The following is a 20,530-nucleotide window of genomic DNA, read 5'->3' as shown; positions in this document are numbered from 1 at the left end:
TTTTAGACAGAGTTTCACTCTTGTTACCCAGGCTGGAGTGCAATGGCGCGATCTTGGCTCACCGCAACCTCCGCCTCCTAGGTTCAGGCAATTCTCCTGCCTCAGCCTCCTGAGTAGCTGGGACTACAGGCACGCGCCACCATGCCCAGCTAATTTTTTGTAGTTTTAGTAGAGACGGGGTTTCACCATGTTGACCAGGATGGTCTCGATCTCTTGACCTCGTGATCCACCCGCCTCAGCCTCCCAAAGTGCTGCGACTACAGGCTTGAGCCACCGTGCCCGGCCTTACTGTATATTTTTATACAGATGGGGTCTCACTATGTTGCCCAGGTTTGTCTCGAACTCCTGGCCTCAAGCGATCCTCCTGCCTCAGCCCCCCCAGCGTGTTGGGATTATAGGCACGAACCACTGTGCCTGGTGAGATTTAGTTTTAAACTGGTTTGGTCATTTAGTTAAAATGTTTTAAAGTCTAAAAATCATGGGAAGGACATTTCTTTGATTACTCATGAGTAAAATAAAACATTCTGGCTGGGCCCAGTGGCTCACACCTGTAATCCCAGCACTTTGGAAGGCTGAGGTGGGCAGATCATGAGGTCAGGAGATCAAGACCATCCTGGCTAATATGGTGAAACCCTGTCTCTACTAAAAATACAAAAAATTAGCTGGGACGCGCCTGTAGTCCCAGCTACTTGGGAGGCTGAGGCAGGAAAATTGCTTGAACATGGGAGGTAGAGGTTGCAGTGACCCAAGATCAAACCACTGCACTCCAGCCTGGGTGACAGAGCAAGACTCTTTCAAAAAAAAAAAAAAAAAAATCTGTATTCTCTGTGTGTAGGTGAAAGTTTGCAACCCCACTATGCTAGATACATCCAGGCAAATACATTGAGGATCATGCCCATATTGATGATTCTGTTTTCACTCTGAGTTGTATTTTTACACCCCCAGTTACTTGCTTTGCTAGCTTCCTGAAGGTGGTAGCATCTATACTGAAAGTAGAAGTTGTGGCAGGGGGCCACTGGATTGTCACATGAACAGGTCAAATAATTACAATACCCACATTTGCTAACTACACCAGGCCTCAGCTGTTTCATGTATGTAGCGATCTGAATAGTTCAAATGTCTTGTTTATTTAATTTATTTTGCAAAGCCTTTCAAAGTTGAGTTATAATTCACATATCATACAATTCACTCTTTTAAAGTGAACAATTCAGTAGTTTTTAGTATATTTACAAAATTATGCAATCATCAAAACTCTCTAATTTTAGGACATTTTTGTCACCTCAAAAAGAAACCCTATAGCCCGGGGGTTCCCAACCTATGGGTTGTGGACTGGTACCAGTTCGTGGCCTGTTAGGAACTGGGCCGCACAGCGGGACTTGAGTGATGCAGTAGTACCTCCAGAGCTCCGCCTCCTGTCAGATTGTCAGCAGATCCTCAACGAGGCTCAATCCTATTGTAAACTATGCAAGCGAGGGATCTCGGTTGTGCACTCCTTATGAGAATCTAACAAATGCCTGATGATCTGAGGTGGAACAGTTTCATCCCCAAACCATCTCCTCCCCATCCCCCTCCCCTGTCCCTTGGAAAAATTGTCTTCTATGAAATGGATCTCTGGCGCCAAAAAGGTTGGGGGAAAAAACGGGTCCCTGGTGACAAAAAGGTTGCTGTAGCTGTCAGTAGTAACTCCTCATTCCCTTCATTTCCCAGTCCCTACCACTAATCTACTTTCTGTCTCTAAAGATTTGCCTATTCTGGACTTTTCATCTAAGTGGAGTCATGTTTTTGGTGTCTGGCTAATTTCATCTAGAATAATGTCTTCCAGGTTCATTCACGTTATAGCGTATATCACAACTGTATTCCTTTTTATGGCTAATGAATATTCCATTATATGGATATACCACATTTTGTTTATCCATTTACCAATCAGCAGACAATTGAGTTGTTTTCACTTTGTGTGTGTGTGTGTGTGTGTGTGTGTGTGTGTGACTATTACAAATAATGCAGCTTTGGACATTGGTGTACACGTTTTTCTGCAGACATAAACTTTCAGTTTTCCAGGTATATTCCCAGCAGTGGAAACGCTGGGTCATATAGTTACTCTATGTTTAATGTTTTGAGGAACCACCAACCTATTTTTCGAAGTTGCTGTACGGTTTTACATTCTCACTAACGGTATACAGGAGTTCATGTTTCTCCACACCCTTGCCAACATTTGTCATTTCCCACCTTTTCGATGACAATCATCCTATCAGGTGTGAAGTAGTATCTTGTGTGAATTATCTTTTTTTTGGTTTCAAATAATTAACTTTTTGGGTGGGTTATAGACATTTTAGTAAGGTTCTCTTATTCCTCTTAACATCGCTTCATGAATTTTTTTTTTAATTTTAGCTTTGTCGTTTACTACTATTATACCTTTTGTGATTCTACAAGAAACACTTCTACTAGAGTTTTTAAGCAACGGATGAATCATATGACTTTATATATAATTTTAATTGCCTTATATGTGGAGCTATTTCTTTACCTTTGAAAGCCCCAAAAGAAAGTTACTTCAGGTCTTCAGTTATCCCCTCTCTGGTGGCATGGGGTAATATTTGTGCCCTGTCACACTCTGTATGACAGATGTGTGACCAAACCTTACTCTGTTAATAACTTTACTTTTTAATCGAACTTTTACCCGTCACGGGCTGAGGGACAGGTTATATAGCTGATTCTGAGTTAATTACAACTGCCATTATTTTTTATTTGCAGTGCCTGAGCAAGCAGTAAAACAGTAAGTTAAGTCACATTTGCAATGGGATCATGACTCAATTAGTGTTTTTGAATAATAGGCAATAGCAATTAAGGTCATGGCAATCGCAGAAGCAGCATTATGTGGTAGCCTGGCTTCAGCAAATATTTTAGCATGTTCAGAGAGAAGGCAGAAAGGAGACAGAACATACTAGGCAGAGGCCCTCTCCTTCATGTCCCTTGCAAACTGGGAATGGAAGTTCTTGAGAGTATCTTCCATAATGTTTCAACAACAGTTTATCAGCTTCTATGTCAGAAGCTCAAAATTTAACATAAAACTCATAGGTAATACAAGGTAATACTGTGAGTTCAGTTAACCTTGTCTGTGAAAAGTCAGACTCCTGAGATGTACAATCTGAGTCAGACTCCTGAGTCAGACTCCTGAGACGTACAATCATATGCAAACATTGATATGTATGTGGACAACAGGATAGGCAGGGGAAGAGTAATAGCTCTTTCATGATTGGCTTTGTAAACCCAAACATATGTAGTTTCTTCTACATTGGGAGTAAATATGGCCATCTTCAGGATGAGAAGACTGAGGCACAGTGTGGTCATGTAACTAGGTTATGATCCTTCCAGTAGGGACCTGGGGGAGCATCTGGTTCTCATTTTAGATTTCAGCTGCCCGTATCACCATCTCTTCCAAACTGGAAGTAGCAACACTGCTGCCTGCAGCCTCTTATTTTATGCTGATAATTAAAAAAAAAACCTCTTTGGAGAATAAAGAAAATTTTAATACAAAAGATGAGGCATTATGAACATCAGGCCCAAGAAGGGCTACAAAATAGAGGGAACTCAGATTAGTGATCTGAGTGCTGTTCAAACAGACATCAAACCATCCTTGAAAGTCAGGAGAGGTGATTAGAAGAGAGACTAGGTTCAGAGATAGACCAATGATGACAATGATGACTAAGGACCATCCCCTTGCTCCTACCACAACCTCCTCACAGTCCCAGTTGCCGAGAAGCCCAGTCCTTGTCCCAGCTCAGGGCAATAGAGTAGTTTGTCTAAGCGTGCTTCTCTGGACCACTTATGGATACCTCCTCTCCAGTTTGCAATAATTCTATCTGGAACCTCGAGGTCCACAAAAAAGGCCCAATGGTGGTCACTTTGCCATAACATCAGTGAAACTTACACACAAGGTGTTGCAGGTTGGGTCCATAGGAAGCACATGAAGAATAGCTTGCAGGACGTTTTTTGAGGAATGCTTTTCAGAATGAACACTGACAGGGAAAGGGCAGAAAGCAGGACTGAAGAGGGAGGGTAAGGGTGAATAATAGTGTGAGTAAAGACGTCGACACAGGAATAAGATCAGCCTGTTCGATTGCAGTGTAGGATGACATCAGAGCAACAGGATCAAAGCCTGAAAAGGGATATTGAGGCAAGACAGTGGAGGCGATATCAAGAGCCAGGGTAAAGTTTTGAGTCAATAAAGAATGCTGACCAAGGGAAGAATCTAAATGCCAAGAGTGAACAGGAATGTTGACGCCATAGGGAAACTCTAAGGAGGAAGACCTGAGGAGATTTAGGTCAGAAAACGGCAAGCTCTTTGGATTAGCTCCAAATGAGAGATGGAAGTTGGGAGGCTGAGGGTTAGTCAGGTCAGATATTTTAAAAGAAATATGCATTATGTACCTATCATTCCTTTCTATCTTCCAGGGGTTAAAAAAAATTATTCCTCTTTTGACTTTTAAGACTCCTACTTTTTAATTTAAGATTAGAAATTTTTCAGGATGGAATTGATGAAACTCAAAACATGCCACCACAACATACGGCACCTTAGCATATTGAATTTTTTGTTGTGGTTGAGACAGGGTCTCACTCTGTCACTTAGGATACAGAGGACAGTCACAGCTCACTGCAGCCTCGACCTCCAGAACTCCTCCTACCCCAGCCTCCCAAGTAGCTGGGACTACAAGTGTGCACCACCAAACCTGGCTATCTTTTAATTTTTTTTTTTTTTTTTTTTGTAGAGATGGGGCCTTGCTGGCATGGCTCTGGTCAGGGAGGGGTTTATCTTATGGTTGGAATGTTTCCGGTGGGAGATGTCATTTGTGGTTTATGGTCATGCTGACCTTAGCCATTAGGCTGATGCCCTTTGGATTTAGGTGATTTTTGATCAAGGGGAACTTTAGAATGGCAGTGCTTGTCCAAGATGGTGATGCTCCTGCTCTGTCAGAAACCAATCCTTCAAGAATATTAAAGGACCACTGTATGTGCTATAATCTTGCCAGATTGTTATATTGTATTGTCAAGTAGACATAAAATATTTAAAAATAAAGAAAATAAAAGTAAAGGTTTCGGCTGCTATTGTCTGTAGAAGACAAGGTTATAGGGTACTTGGAGTGAGGGTTCTGGATCCCAGGTGTGAGGACTGTTAAAATGAGTCTTTGGAAGCAAACCTCTGGTGACTCCTGAAACAAATCATGGGACAACCAATTACGGTAAAATTAAATTCCAGGGTGGATTATCAAGGGGCCCTGGCTTGCCTGGATGGCTACATGAATACAGCCCTAGAGCAGGCGGAATATGTAATGGACAACCGAAGAACAAGCATGGGTCTGCATTTAACGATGAAAACCAAGCGTTCTACACCAGTGCACAGAAGAAAAGGACGTGATGACACCAAGAGAGCAATGCTTTTCAAACACGGACATCTTTTTTATGAAACCGTTTTTTGCTTCTTTTGTGATATAATTTGTCCATGATTTTATAATAGTTGGTGAGTTTTCACTGACATATAAGATAAATGTATAAAATTGTGAATTTAATTGTGAAGGGTTCTTTCACATTTATGTTTCAGTCATTTTCTTTTACCTCGTGTCAATGTACGAAATGCTAAGATAATTTTTTAAAGATGAATTACAAGTAAAAATAATTTCAACTTAAAAATAAAGCAAGCCCAGGCATGGTGGCTCACTCCTGTAATCTCAGCACTTTGGGAGGCTGAGGCAGGTGGATGCCTTGAGCCCAAGAGTTCGAGATCCCACTGGGCAACATGGCAAAACCCCATCTCTACAAAAAGTTAGCCAGACATGGTGAAGTGTGCTTGTGATCTCAGCTACTCCAGAGGCTGACGTGGGAGGATCGCCCGGGGCCTGATTGTGGTGAGCTGTGATGGTGCCACTGCACTGCAGCCTGGAAGATGGAAGGAGATCTTCTTCTTATTTTATTAAAAAATAAAAATAATAAAGCAAAATGACAGTTTCTTCCTACACTTCACTCTGAAGACCAGTGTGCTAGAGGGTTGCTTTGCTCAGGGTGTAGTGGGGGGAAATCCTAATGAATCTGTAGCCACTGATTTTAGATTCTGATTGTCCACTTATCTATTATATAATCTCCTCTGAGTTTCTTAGTTTCAGCAAAATAACAGATCTAGGAACCCCCAGGTAGCTCCAACTAGATTCCTGGCTGAGCTTTAGTCTGTTTTGGCACCAAATCTATTTTGGTGAATATGCAAAAATCACTGTGCCTTCCAGCAGCCCTAATCGAGGGAGGGCAGGCAGGGAAAAAAGTACAGTTGGTGGTTCCTATACTAACTGTAGGAAGAGGGTCAAGGCTTTGATTTTCATCTTTAAAGAACCTTACTTAGCATTCAAAGCCAAAGTTTGCCCTTTAGTTATGAAAATTTCTCAGTGGCTCCCTATCACCAGATATTAAGGACCGTTAGAAAAGGAGAGGAGAGAGAAATTTTTATTTACTTGCAAATGATCCAGGCTCCAGAGTATTTAGAATGCAAATCCAGCTTGCCTTCCAGTCGCTTAGATATGAATTAAACCTTCCACCTAACAGCCAGTGTAGTTGAAAGGCCCTCCCTGGGGTAATAGGGTTTTTTATCTGAGGAGCCCTTGGGGGGAAAAAGGGGAAAGGCCAGGTCCTGAGAATGAAGCATCTGTTGTGATGCGAATGTGCCCTGAGCAGTTGTGAGTAGTAAGTTCTCAGCTCAGTCTTCCCCTCTATCAAGTTTTGGTTGCTTATGGAGTGAAACGCCACATTCATACAGATATAAAAATGAACTATGCTAAAGATTTTACCTAAACTGGCGAGGTGTAACAATCAAGTCAAAGGAAAAGTTAAAAAAGCACTAACATATGGAGTACAGAAATGTTGAAATTAATTTGCAAAAGCCTCTCCACCCCCAAGATTTTTTTTACATTAGGAGAGGGAAGTTCATGGAACCCCTACCAGGTAGGACAGAATTCACATGTCTGTAGTCAATAATTATTTTGCATTGCCATTAGTCTGACACAATCATAGATTTGTAAAATAGGCCCTAGGCAATCAGATAACCCAGAGAGGGGTCCTCTGAAACCTAAGCCATGCGTAGATTTTCAGTGAAGCACAAATGTGTCCCCATTGCTTAGCCCCGGGGAGTTAATGGAAGGGTGCCCACTGGAGTTGTGCAGTGCAGGGGCTGGTGGGCCCGCTTTGTATTCACAGTCCCTCATCTCTCCTCCTGTCATTTCCTTTGGTGACTTTTTACCAGAAAGTGGTCCTGGTCCAGATCCCAAGAAAGCGTTCTTGGATCTCGCACGAGAAAGACTCTGGGTAAAGTGAAAAGACACAGAGTAAAGTGAAAGCAAGTTTGCTAAGAAAGCAAGGAATAAAGAATGGCTACTACATAGGCAGAGTGACCCTGAGGGGTGCTGGTTATCTACATTTATGGTTATTTCTTGTTTATATGCCAAACAAGGGGTGGATTATTCATGAGTTTTGTGGGAAACTGGGGGCCTGAGGGGGTGGCAACTCCTGAAACTGAAGGTTCCTTCCTCTACTTTTCAGACCATATAGGGTAACTTCCTGACAGTGCCATGGCATTTGTAAACTGTCATGCGCTGATAGTGTCTTTTGGCATACTAATGTATTATAATTAGCATATAATATGCAGACAACCAGAAGTCACTTTCACTGTCATATTTGTATCGGTGGGAAGGATTTGTCTGGCTTCTTTACCACAAACTGTTTTATTAGCCATGTCTTCGTGACCGTAAGTGCTGACCTCCTGTCTCATCCTGTGACTTAGAATGCTTAACCTCCTGGGAATGCAGCCCAGTAGGTCTCAGCCTCATTTTGCTCAGCGCTTATTCAAGATGGAGTCACTCTGGTTCAAATACCTCTGACATCTTGAAGGTCTGGCTTTAAGTGCAGCTCTCAAGCAGAGCACCCACATAGAACTCCTCTCAATTCCCAACATTTATGTTTAGTTCTCTTAGTTCCTACTACCCTTGTGATACCTGGGCAGAGGTCAGAGAAGAAGGAAGATGTCTGTCACTCTTTGTATATTTCTATGGACGACCTCTTCTTCTTTGGGTGCTGTATGAGGAGGCTGGGGCGAAGAAAAGAAGAGATTAAGGAAGGGAAAAATAAGTTTCCCTCTCCCTTTCATAGTTCTTAGTGAGATGGAGCTCTGTAACAAAAGACAGAATAAAAGAAAAACAAGCAGAAGTTTATGGACATGCCTGGCTTATGTGTACATGGGAGATACCCAGGAAGAAATAAGTAAATCTCAAAGATGTTGCTTTGAGTTCAGACATAAATACCATCCTTATCTGAAACAAAGAAAGAAGGGTGGGGGGAAGGCTAATTATGGGGAGGTATCCACAAAAAATATGGTATATTAGGCCATTCTCATATTGCTATAAAAAATACCTGGGTAATTTGTCTGTTATTTTATATTTTATTATACTTTAAGTTCTGGGGTACATGTGCAGGACGTACAGGTTTGTTACATACTTATACACATGCCATGTTGCTTTGCTGCATTCATCACCCCATCATCACATTAGATGTTTCTCCGAATGCTGCCCCTCCCCTCTACCCCTACCCCCTGCTATCCCTTCCCTAGCCCCCTACCCCGACAGGACCCAGTGTGTGATGTTAACTTCCTTGTGTCTGTGTGTTCTCATTGTTCAACACCCACTTATGAGTGAGAACATGCGGTGTTTGGTTTTCTGTTCTTGTGTCAGTTTGCTGAGAATGATGGTTTCCAGTTTTATTCATGTCTCTGCAAACGACATGAACTCATCCTTTTTAATGGCTGCATAGTATTCCATGGTGTATATGTGCCACATTTTCTTTATCCAGTCTATCACTGATGGCATTTGGGTTGGTTCCAAGTCTTTGCTATTGTGAACAGTGCCACGATAAACATACGTGTGCATGTATCTTTATAACAGAATGATCTATAATCCTTTGGGTATATACCGGATATTGGGTAATTTATTAAAAAAAAAAAGACATTTAATTGGCTCATAGTTCTGCAAGCTGTACAGGAAGCACGGTGCTGGCATCTGCTCAGCTTCTGAGGAGGCTTCAGGAAACTTCCAATGATGGTGGAGGCAAAGGGGGAACAAGCACTTCTCATGGCCTCAGCAGGAGCCAGAAAGGTGGGACCACATACTTTGAAACCACCCAATCTTATAACTCACTCACTATCACAGGAACAGTATTAAGGAAATGGTGCTAAACCATTCATGAGAAATCTACCCCCATAATCCAGTCACCCTCCTACCAGACCCTACCTCCAATGTTGGGGATTATAATTTAACATGCGATTTTATGGGGACACAGATCCAAACCATTTTACCTGGTAAATAAGAATAAGTTTGTTATACAGATTTGTCAATAAGTTTGTTATGCAGATTTGCCTTCTCTGTTCAGAGTTTCTTGTGATTTAGAGTCATTCTTCTCTTCCTAGCACAGACTGGGAAACAACCTTAAATACGGAGATTTCCATCCTAGCATGGTGGCATGTGCTTGTAGTCCTAGCTACTTGGGAGATGAGAGGTTGACTTGATCTGAGCAGGTGGTGACCAGCCTGGGCAACATAGTAATACTTTGTTTATAAAAACAAAAACAGCCAACACAAATGGAGATTTCCTTCCTAGATGTAAATTTCCTTACAACAGGTAATGGGTAACTTTTACTGTGTCAGGGCTTCTCCTGTGTCTGCAGTTTCTTAAAATAATTAGCTGAAAATAATCCTTATGCCAAGAGGCATATTTTGGGGTGGCATATTCTGGTTCCCAATAAGAGTATGGTGCAAAGTTCTGATTGCGTAACCAGCTGAGATGTGCCTATAGAGTTTTGGGGTGCTCGGCCGGAAACTGTGTCTAAATCTTGTGCTGTTTTAATACTTTGTTCAGCCAATTTGCAGAGGTAGGGTAGAGAGTGTGCCCAGTAGAGAAAGCAGAAAAGGAAAAGGTCCAAGACTAAAATGAGGGGCTTTGGGAAGATGTTTCTCTCCATGTAATGCGGAGGATGGTTGAATCCATGCCAACCAAGCTGCTAAGTAAACCTGGATAAAACAATATGCCACAAAATCAGTGCTCTCAAAACCCATCCTGTCTTCATAAGTTCTCTCCATGTAGTTTGATTTTCCCAGTCAAGTTAATTTTCAGAACAAATCAACACAAAACAAGGAGAAAATCTCTGCCTCAGCAGAAGAAACATGGGCAGGAGGTGGGTTTATCATCACGGTAAGGAAAGCTACACTTTTATTCTGAAGGCTCAGTAATTGAGTTTGCTGAAATAAACTCACTAGAGACAGGCTGACAGGAGAAAAGGCATACAACAATATTAACATGCAAGTGTGCAAAGGATGTACGAAGTCTGAACACCTGAAGAAGCTCCAAGCGGCTGAAACTTAAATGCTCTTTTCATAGGGGAGAGCAAAGTATGGGATGGAGGCAATTTTAGAGGAAGAGTAAATGGTTTTTAGTGGAGATATATGGGCGCAAAGAATAGACAATAGCCTGGGACAACGTTTCTCTCGACTCTGGGGAAGATGGTGACAAGTTATGGGAAGGTGAGGGACAGAACTACACTGCAGACAATGGTTGTCTTATCAGGCTGATAAAGTGTCTCAAGTAAAAGGCCTCAGAAGAATAGATAAAAGGTCTGTACAGAGGGGTATGGGAACAGCTTTCATTCTTCTTCAGTGACTAGTCTTCCCCTGACAATGAGATTTCAGTCAAGGATTTGAAGGTAATTGTGTTTCTTTCGGTAGTACTGTCCTCAGATAACTTCCCTAGAGAGAGCTCCTCCTTGTGCTTGGAGGAAGAAAAAGGCAAGGTCAGAGAGACCTTGCTTCTGAGGCAGCTTCTAAGGCCTTCTAATTTCCTTTAATTCAAAGTGCTTGGTATGCCAAAGGATCATACTTTGGGGTATTGTTTTCTGAGCTTCAACACCCTTGGTCCGCATAATATGGCCTGGAATTGAAGCAGAACAGTTGGTTTCTCTAGCTGAGATCCCAAAGAGATGCATTCAGTAGTGAAACCACCGTTGCAAAATTATAACTGAGACAGTGAAAGAGATCTGACCTAACCAACTCCATCCTCCTCCCAACCTCCAGGTTGTCCTTGTTCCTTCCAGGATATAAGCCAAGCTTACATTTGGGAGGCACTAGTTTATAGTTTGAAGCAAAGTTGATAACAGCCATTTACCCAAACCCCCTTATTGCCTTTGGACTAGACTACCTTTATACGACTAACCAGTTAGCCAAAAGACTGGGAATTATGCTTTAGGAGTCATGCAATTGTGGGCTACAAGATTCTGACCCTCCCCAAATTGCTCCTGGGAATAACATTACTATTGGAAAACCTACGATTAGTGCTTGAGATATTTTGCAGATCTGGCAATTGATGGACCAGCTGGCACCACCCAGATTGATAAACTGGTTCATCTGATCTTCTGATCCCCACCCCCACCCTAGGAGCAGACTCAACACAAGATCACAGCTTTGACTCCATATGATTTCATTTCCAACCCAACCAATCAGCACTCCTAACCACTGGCCCCCAACCCACCAAATTATCCTTAAAAACTCTGATCCCTGAATGCTCGGGAAGACTGATTTGAGTAATAATAAATCAGCCTCCCCCACATCTGGCTCTGTGTGAATAACTCTATTGCAGTTCTCCTGTCTTGATAAATTGGCTCTGTTTAGGCATCGGGCAAGGTGAACCCACTGGGCAGTTACCGTAGCCTCCACCTAATGCAACTCTAATTCAGAGCCTCTTAGAAAGAATGAAGCCTTTCAGTGATCAGCATGGGAAGCATTTTGCTTAGTTTATCTCACCTGGGAACCGTGTTCCACATAGCGTTTCATCCAGTTCCATCATCATTAATTGAACATATGGGGACCCACTTGGAATGAAGAGTCGGTATAAAAATTAAGTGGAAGGCATCTGGGATTCGACAGATGCAGAAAGGAGCCTTCTTAAAGCATTCCTTACCTGACTAAAAGCAGGAACCTCTGGTACATGAGGTTACCATAAACTCTCTTTTTAGGGCAGGTCTTTGTGAGACAGACCAAGAGTTAACCTACCACAAATTCCCTCTCTTAGGGAGTTTCATGACCCTGACAAAGACAGAAAGACCCTTTATCATAAACTTTGTTATCTTTCACTTGTTCTCCTAAAAACCCATCTACCTTTCCTTAAAAAAACTTATTTGTTCTTCCCATAGATGCCTGTGCTTCCATCTTCCTTTTCTCTAGTAATTTAAGTACATAAGCCCCACATTCTAACCATTTCTTTGAGTTACTGAGCACTTCTACATGTATCCCCTTTATATGAGTAAATAAACTTGTTCTTCTGTTAATCTTTTTTTTTTCCAGTTTAATTTGCAGGCCTCCTAAGAGAACAGAGAAAAAGTTTTTCCTCCTTCACAAACTCCTGCTGTGTTAATTTGAACGAAACATAGTGCCATGTACTGGGGTTGAAGTGTGGGGAACATAGCCCACAAATATCAACAAAATATAATCTTTGCCCTTTAGGGGTAAATAAGAAATCCTTATTGATAGAAACTGTTCTAGTAATGGCCCATTTTAAAGGGCCATCTTTTCAGATCCTGTTTGAAGGTCTTCAATGCTGCTTTGAATTTGGGTTAGGGAAACGTGGTATGAAATACAATAGAGACACAGAAAGTTAGGTCAAGCATAAGCAGGATGAATGGTGCAGAGCTTTGCCAGCTATATGAGCTGTGAAGTACCCCAAGAACTTGAACAGCCCAGAAGTTTGTCATTAATCTTCCCCATTTGAGGAAGAGCTCTTGGTTTATGTTAGCCTATTTGAGTTTCCCTGTAATCTAGATTGCACTCCTTTCAGGGGTGTTATAGAGCAGGGGTCTCCAACTGGTACTAATCTGTGGCCTGTTAGAAACTAGGCCACGTAGTGGGAGGTGAGTAGTGGGTGAGTGAGTGTTACTGCCTGAGCTCTGCCTCCTGTCAGACCAGCCGCGGCCTTAGATTCTGATAGGAGCATGAGCCACACTGTGAGCTGTGCAAGTGTGGGATGTATGAGATGGAACAGTTTCATGCTGAAACCATCCCCTCCCCATCTGTGGAAAAATTATCTTCCATGAAGCCAGTCCCTCATGCCAAAAATATTGGGGACTGCTGTTGTAGGGTACACAGAAAGAAAGAACCATCAACATCTTTGCTAGAATTTGTGTAGCTTCTGAAGGTGAGGGAAAAGTAATCCATTTTCCTCTCTCATTCTAGGTTCAATGACTAAAGCCTATAAATCAAACTGATGAAAGACAGATTAACAAGAGAAAAAAAACAAAAAAAACCAGTTCTAATTATATATGTATCCAGTGGAGAAAAAAATGTGGCTCTCAATCACAGAAAAAAGAAATGTGGCTCCAGGAGGCAGCCAGATGATTGAGATTCACATACCGTCTTAGGTTAAGCAAAGGAAAAGGGGCTTGGGCCTTCTGTATGGAGAAGAGAATTATGAGAAGGTGAGAGGAGGAAATGTATGGTAAATAAGGATTGCCTTGTTATGCAAACAAGAGCGTCTCAGTGATAAGAGTTGTCTCCTGAGTAGCTTTCTTCCCAGTGTGGAGGTACTTTTACAAATGGAAACTTCCTTCTTAAATATAAATTTATAAAAGGAAAAACTTATTCTTTAGTTTTAGGCAGAGGAAATTAGAGCTCTCCCTCCATCTGCTGGTTCTCAATTGCCTTTAGCTCAAAATAATCCTCATGCCAATGTGGCATTTTTTTTTTTTGGAGGGCGGAGGGATGACATATTTGGTGCCCTTCATATCCAAGCAAGTCTAGACTTAGGTTAGAACATTTGGTCAAATGATGGTGCATTTGGCTGACTAGTTGACTAGGCTGGGCAACAGATTTAAGAGTGCTTGACAAAAGGTTACTGCTCATTCTGGCCTCAATCTTCCTGACATGCCTACCTTAGGCTCCTTTTTAATGTCAAATTGCTAATTTGAATTTAAACACTGCCTCTCCTTAGGACTTATTAGAATTAGTTGTCTCTGGGCATTACATATTCAGCATTTTGTCTGTGTTCAAAATTTCAGCTAAAGAAAAATTCTCCACATTGCACAAGACATGATGGAATTCATTCTTTTAACAGCCTTATCTCACTAGCTTTGTGTTTTGCAGAGAAGCCGGCGAGATTCCTTTCCTTTCATGTAATAAAACATAGAGAATAATAGGTCTTACATCAAACCAGAAGCAAAATTACAAGGAAGACAAATATTTGAGAAAGCATCCAAGAATTTTTTGGGAAAAAAAATGTGCCTTGGGAAAATAGATTCCAATCAACACAAATTTATTTCTTAGAAAAAAATTGTTAATATTTCCCCCCTCCTTTATTTCAGTATTGGCATTTTGATTATGAGATTCAACTCATGCCACAGAGTGAGGACATGGTTTGATCCTGTCCAATGCAAGTCTTGTTGGAGATGAAAAATAAAATTTCATACTAATAAGGTGTCCACACCTTAATGGATGAGAAATGAATAAGTTCTTCATGGTGCAGGTACCATGTCTTATTCATCTTTATGCCTGAAATGACAAGCCCAGTCACCTGTACATTAGATGATTGATAAAAGTTTACTGAACTGAATTACTGAAGACAGGTGATTCTTGGGATTTGATGTGTGCTCTTAATCTTTTGAGGCTATTGTCAAGGACAAGTATGAGTGTTTCTGGGAATGTGTATTCCTTCTTATTTTTAACTGTGGACCTGAAGGTTTGTACATGGTTACTTAATCAGCCTGGCGTAAAATCCAAGGACAGAGCTCATTTACATTCTGCTTTATTTAAATTAGACTTAGGGAAATCTTACTCAGCTTACTTCATTATTAATAAATAATGAATCAATTCAGAAAGGAGACTTCAGTACTGGGGTGAGGGAGGGCTAGTTGCAACCAGGTAGACTGCTAACATTTTAGTGAGTGCTGAATACTACAAACCTGCGTATGAGCAATTCATGGAGTGAGTTTTAAATAGAGCCTTGTCTTGGAATAGAGGAATGACCAGATCAGTGATTGGTTGTTTCTATGTCTCATATCCAGAGTCTAGTTTTCCCCCTGATAAAGTTATAACCGGTAAACAACTGTGCCTTCTACAAAACTGGGAAAGCACTTGCAATGGTCAGGCTTGAGTACTGAATGTGGCAAAGTAAAGTTGCTGAGTGCAGAATGAAAGATAGTGGTCACGTCTCCACTCAAGATTTATTTTCATTGTTTTTAGCTGAGAAAATAAATGTGGAGATTTTTCAGACAAACATGGTTTTTTGAAAATGCAAGTAATCGCTCCCATCGGTGTGCTCTGAAAGCATGTGATACTTGCTGGGATAGATCATGAGCTGACATTACATTTCCAGGCTGGAGCACTGGCCTTTATCAGAGCCTCAGAGGAAAAGGAGGCTGAGATTGAAGCAGGCTGCAAAAGAGCCGACTGCTGAGACCATCACCTTTGCATATAAATTTTAGATCCTTTAATAACATAAAATGGTCTGGGTGTATTAAAATTCCACACTAGGCATTGGCTGGCTGTAATATCCAGGCAAGTATAGAGGAGAGAGAGTCTTCTTTCTACTCATTCTGAGCTCTTAGCCAGGACCCACTGCAACAAAAGATGACTTAACAAGAGAAAAACAAGCAGAAGTCTATTAATATGTCTGCCTCATATATACATAAGAGTTACCCAGGGGAAAATGAGTAAATCCCAAAGACATGACTTTGAGTTCAGGCATAAATACCATCTTTAACTGGAACAAAGTAGGGTGTGGGAAAAGCTGGTTATGAGGAGATTACCAGGAAAAGCATGGCAAACCAGAGTAAGGTTTATTATGCAGACCTGTCAATGCTGTCTTCATTGTTACGTCTCCAGTGATTTAGACTGGTACAGAGAGGAGACATCTTTACGAACGGAGATTTCCTTCATAGTTGTACATTTTCTTTATGTAATTTCTACTCTTGTTTTCAGAGTTTCTCCTATGTCTGCATTTTCTCAAAATAATCAGCTTAAAATAATCCTTATGCCAAAGAGGCATATTATGGTGTGGCTACATGCTGCTTGCCTTTCTTAAACGGTTTTTTGTAGGGGGTGTTAAATCGTTCTATTATTTAAAAGCATCTACCCTTAGTTATGTAGTTCTCGTGTAAATCTTAAGAATGCAATTTAGGGCAGGCATGGTGGCTTACGTCTGTAATCCCAGCACTTTGGGAGGCTGAGGTGGGAGGACTGCTTGAGCCTGGGAGTTCGAGACTAGCCTGAGCAACACAGTGAGACCTCCATCTCAAAATAATAATAATAATAATAATAATGCAAATTAATAATCTGATGAAAATCTTCCCACTTTCTTTGGGAATGCCAGAGCAGTGAGTCACTAGAGAAACTTCCAGGGAAGGGAAGTAGCTGCATCCCTGGGCTCGTCACTACTCATTGGCATGCCAGTTGTCTGCCCTGCAGATGAGCCAAGGCATCCTTCAGACAGGAAATAGGATCTTAGTGGGTGGCCACCAAGAGTGCACAGACTTTGAAGCAGAAAAAGACAGCTTCTAGAGCAGCAGGGAGAGGATCCAGGTAAGGGAGCTTCGATCGTCAGGGCCATGGTAGCACCAAGGGGTGTAGCAGAGGGGTTAACTTAGAAGACTAGTTTCTTCCCAATGCCTCCCTGTCCCACCATCCATGTTCTAAACGGTTTTGCGGAAATGAATTGATGAATTTCCCATCTTTTAAAACATATATTTCTCCCTCAAGTATCTGTTTTCAGGCGCAAGCACGACTCCAAAAGCTGCTTGGTTCTTCTCTCTCTGTCTCACCCCTTCTGCCTTGTATACCAGACTGCCGGCAAGCAAGGGGGGAGGTGGAGAACAGCTGGAATCCTCCAGTGAAAAGGCTGCTGAGCACCAGAGGAGATGTCAAAAGGCTGGGATTCATGCCCATCAGGAGGTGTGGAGTTCTCTCACTCAGACTTCCTGGGAAATGAAGGAGAAATAATAGGCAGCTCACATTTGTAGCCAGCCAGCCTGGGTGGTATTTCTTGAAGTGAAACGCTCTTAAATCCCTTCTGGGGCCAGAGCTGGTTTGATGAGCTGCAGGATTTGTGTGGCCTGCATGCTCTTTGGAAGCTGCCTTCGGAAGCTGAAGTAATGGAATCAGGACCTCAGACCCTTTACAGAGTCCCTTCTACACTTGGTTGCTAATTAAGAACATTATGTGGCATTTAAAACGGCACAATTGTCTTCCTTTGGTGGTTCCTGGCTAAATGTAAGCTCCTCGCAGCCGGTGACTGACTTCCCTGGTTTTGAAATAAACATGGGTATAATCTGAATGTGTCAACTACTTATTTCCTAAGGGAGTCTAATGGATAATTTTAAAAATCTAACTTGGACGTATTCGTAATAAGAACCATCCATTTTGCTAAATTCTTTCCTAAGGCAAATAAATACAGTATTTCCATTGCTTTCTTTGTTCTTGTCAGAATGTTTCAGGTTTAGATTTCTCACCCCGGGGGAAGAAAAATGTGTGTACAAGTACCTTTGGCAAAATTGGTTTGTAAGTGTAGATGAATATGCTTCTGAATAGAGAAGTTCCTCTCCCATGCTTTCTTATGCTATGGGTAGGAAAGGCTGTGTTTCCCTACTTGCCGTATGTAAACACAAACAGGCAAACAAATAAACATAATTAAAAAAAAAAGTTCAAAACAAAACAAGAAGGCCAGAAGCAATCTAATTCCAGTAATATTTTCAATAAATTAATGGCCTGTGCATGTGGCAACAGACGCTTGGAAAAGATCAGGCCGACAGATGGCCACAAATAAAGCCACAGGAATACTGGGAAGGATGATAAATATTATCTGCAGGGCATTTTTCATGCCCCTTGTTAATTAGCCATTCTGCTTTTCTTACAACAGCTATGCTTATTTTCCTTTTTACTCTGAAATTTTTTCATTTTCATACTGCTTTCTTTCAAGCGTTCTCATATTTCCCTCCTGTGGGTTTTTTTTTTTCTATCTCAAATCTGCTTCGATTTTCCATCCTGTGTTCTCTCCCGCATCTCCTTCAACGAGGTTTTTGCAGGGAGAAAGCAAGGACATTTCCTTTGCCTCTTGTCAGCTTCTTAACAATTTTCTTGCTATTAATGTCTAACAACTTTCCAGCCCCAGGGAATACACATATCGTCTTTTTCTATAAATTGTTGTGTGCTGGTCTCACTGCCCACGCTGAAAATGCAACATGGCGTTATTGATCTTATTCTTGCTCTCTTTTCTTCCTCTTAGAAGAATTCAACAAATGAATTGGCTCTGCCCTGTATCTTTGAATGGTTTTTATTTTCTGATGCTCGGTGTGGTAGCCTGGCAAGGCCATTTGGTTAAAAGAACATGGGTCTCTGGAAACAGTCTTTGGTTCATATCTGCTTTTGTCACTTATTAACAGAGTGACCTTGGGGAAGTTCTTTTGTCCCTTTCAGCTAGTGTCTTCATTCCAAGAACAATTCCTACCATCTGAGTTTGCTAATGGGTCTCAGGTAGATGTAAGACATATATCACCTGGCACCTCATTTCATTTCTCTGCTACCAGAAAGCGGAAAGGTCATGACCAGTCAAGGGCCTTCTGAGTCAATCATGATTTTTTTCTTCTGCAGAGTTTAATACCTTCTTTTCTTCCTGCCACAGAAAAAAAAAAAAAAAAAATCACAGTTGCTGAATCAACGAAGACCTTTCTGTTTCTTAAATAGCTTTGACTAGGCACAGTTCTTGAAAAGGATTCTTCTTTGGCTAGAGAAGCCCAAATGCGAGGGCCCATGGTCCAGCAGGCATCTGGTATACCTCTCTTGGTATGCCTGCTGTCCTATTTTATCGATATTTCTCAGCAGAGTGGGAGAGAATAGGAGACGATGTTGGGATTCTCTTTTCTGAGTATCAGGTTAGCATTGGCAGAGGGTCGAAAAACTGTAATAAAACTCTCTAAGGATTTGTCTAATTTGAATAACTTAGATCTGAGCCAACTACCACTCCTTGGAGAAGCCTTCCCTGACCTTATGATCAAAAATACTTCCCCCAGTCAGCCGCCAGTCATCCGTGGGCTTTGTCCTCATCCCAGCACTCACCACTGTCTGAAATTACTTGCTGGTTTATATGTGTACTTGTTTATGATTCTTGTTTGTTCCTCCACTGAAATGTCAACTCTATGATGGCTGGAAATCTTCTCTTATTTTCTTTTCTAAGCCTTATTGCTTAGAAGAGTGTATGACAAAAGTAGGCCCCCAATAAATACCTGTTACATAAATAATTAGGCTATAGATCTCGCTAGTGTTGGAAATGACCCCAGCGTCTATAAAGGAATGAATATAGGAAAAGATAGAGTTCTGGTTGGGCTCAGCCAATCTCACCTGGTTCATCTACATGGCTGGATGTGTATGGCAGGACAGAGTTTCTTTTTGTCAATTCTAACTGCATCCCAGTTGAACACACTGATATATCCATAATGTAGTGACGACTCAGGAAGAACCAGGCAGCGATTGTGATTTTATTTATTTCAGGGAGCATTGATCACCACAGTTGGTCATTCCTCTTCCTTTGTGAAAACACTTTCTCACTTGTCTTCTCTCTTGACTATCAGCATGACCACCCCGCTTCCGTGTCCACTGTTGGCTGCCGTCATCTCCCCACCCTTGACTTCTCATCTCTGTCAACGTTCAATCTCTAGGTGATTATTTTAGTCACATGGGCTTGTTAGGAGTCAGAAGCTGATATTGCCAAATATGGTGCTTGCATGGGCTGAACTGAAGAAGCCTCAAGGCCTCTCTGACATCTCCCCCCTCCTGACATTTCTCCCTAAACCTTTATCTGTCTAAGATCTAGACCCGCCAAAAGGAACAATTGTTTCTTCTTCCCCTCACTGTAAGACCAAGAATGTAATCACACCTGAACAGAACCTTTTCCAAGAAAATTCACCAGGTCATCTCTATTCCCTGATCCACTCATTCTCCCTAGCAATCCCCTCCACAGAATCGCTCTTCTTTCCTCTCCCATAATCTGCTTCACCAGCATGATATATAAGCTTCTGAACTCTGTTGAGGGGTGGGCAATCACTTGGTGGTTCTCCTGATGTATACACATTAAATAAATTTGTTTGCCTTTTTCCAATTAACCAGTCTTTTATGAATTGATTTTTCAGTGAACCTTCAGAAGGTGAAGGAGAGGTTTCCTCTTGGCCCCTACTGCCTCAGATACCTTCCCATTCTGACAACCATGGCATTAGATCTTCAGCCTAGACACATATTTCCAGGATGTTTGACATCCCCACTTGAATGCTAAGTTAGATTGCACAATGTCCACCGCCTTTGCCATGTGACTCTGCATTCCCTCTCACTGAGAGGCAGGAGCTACTCTTCCTGCCACCTCTGTGGAATTTGGCCTTAGTCATGTCACTTGCTTGACAGGATGAGGATGAATTCAGCGTAGTATAGGGGAAA

General features: G+C 41.7%; 1 long non-coding RNA gene across 2 annotated transcripts in view; it reads left to right on the top strand.

The window, feature by feature from the left end:
• The window catches only part of LOC116561743, a 119,887-nt gene that overhangs the window by 82,009 nt on the left and 17,348 nt on the right, over positions 1-20,530 (top strand). The window lies entirely within an intron of this gene.

Source organism: Sapajus apella, unplaced genomic scaffold (genome assembly GCF_009761245.1).
Source record: "Sapajus apella isolate SASKATOON/1434 unplaced genomic scaffold, GSC_monkey_1.0 scaffold30, whole genome shotgun sequence".
Classification (NCBI taxonomy): domain Eukaryota; kingdom Metazoa; phylum Chordata; class Mammalia; order Primates; family Cebidae; genus Sapajus; species Sapajus apella.
This window is presented reverse-complemented; position numbering and strand designations above follow the sequence as displayed.